Source organism: Podarcis muralis, chromosome 3, assembly GCF_964188315.1.
Source record: "Podarcis muralis chromosome 3, rPodMur119.hap1.1, whole genome shotgun sequence".
Lineage (NCBI taxonomy): Eukaryota > Metazoa > Chordata > Lepidosauria > Squamata > Lacertidae > Podarcis > Podarcis muralis.
Window position 1 is genome coordinate 92,662,599 of NC_135657.1, and position 785 is coordinate 92,663,383.

Sequence of the window (785 nt, forward strand, 5' to 3'; positions counted from 1 at the left end):
GAAAAGCATCCCTCTATTCCTCCCTTTTCTTTAGAAGAAAATGTCCAAGGTGGCTAAGAATATGAACATACAATAAATAAAGCATTATCACGAGTCCATTTAATTGCAGTGCACACAGGTGGTGTAGTGACAATAAAGGTTTATTATTATTATTATACATGTTTTCATTTATTTATTAAAAAGCAATAGACTCGCAGGAGGGGGGCGCAATGAGCACAGCTGACGAAAACAAAAACCACTGGCTTTGCTAACCGTGCAGTCAACAGTTAGCCCCTCGGAAATGCGCTTTAGATCCCGTTTAAAGCTGCACTCCTAAACACACAGAGTTACTAGAGAGCAGGCACTTGGGGGAGCGGGCCTTTCTCCAGAGTAAATGTGCAGGGGGTCGCGATCCGCTTCTCCTGGTAAGGCTGAGCTAGGCAGACGCAACACACACACCGGTCCCTGTCCTTGTAGATTTGCCACCTTTTCTCCGGCCTTAGTTTCTGTGTCTGCACGAAAATAAAAACCCAAGCAACCGGGAATAATAATAATAATAATATAATATTTCCCAGTCACTCTGGGCGGCCCCCAATCAAATGTTAAAAACAGTACAGCATTAAATATAAAAAAAACTTCCCTAAACAGTCCTTTCCTCTGCTTGGGAGGCACGCATCTGGCCGATTTTTCCCTGCCGCGCCACAGCTTTTAAAGAGGCTTTTCTCCCGCACCCCAAGGCCGGCGCGGAAAGGAAGAGCGCAAACGCCGCCGGCGCTTCAGGGCGTGACAAGGCCGCGTCTCGGCCT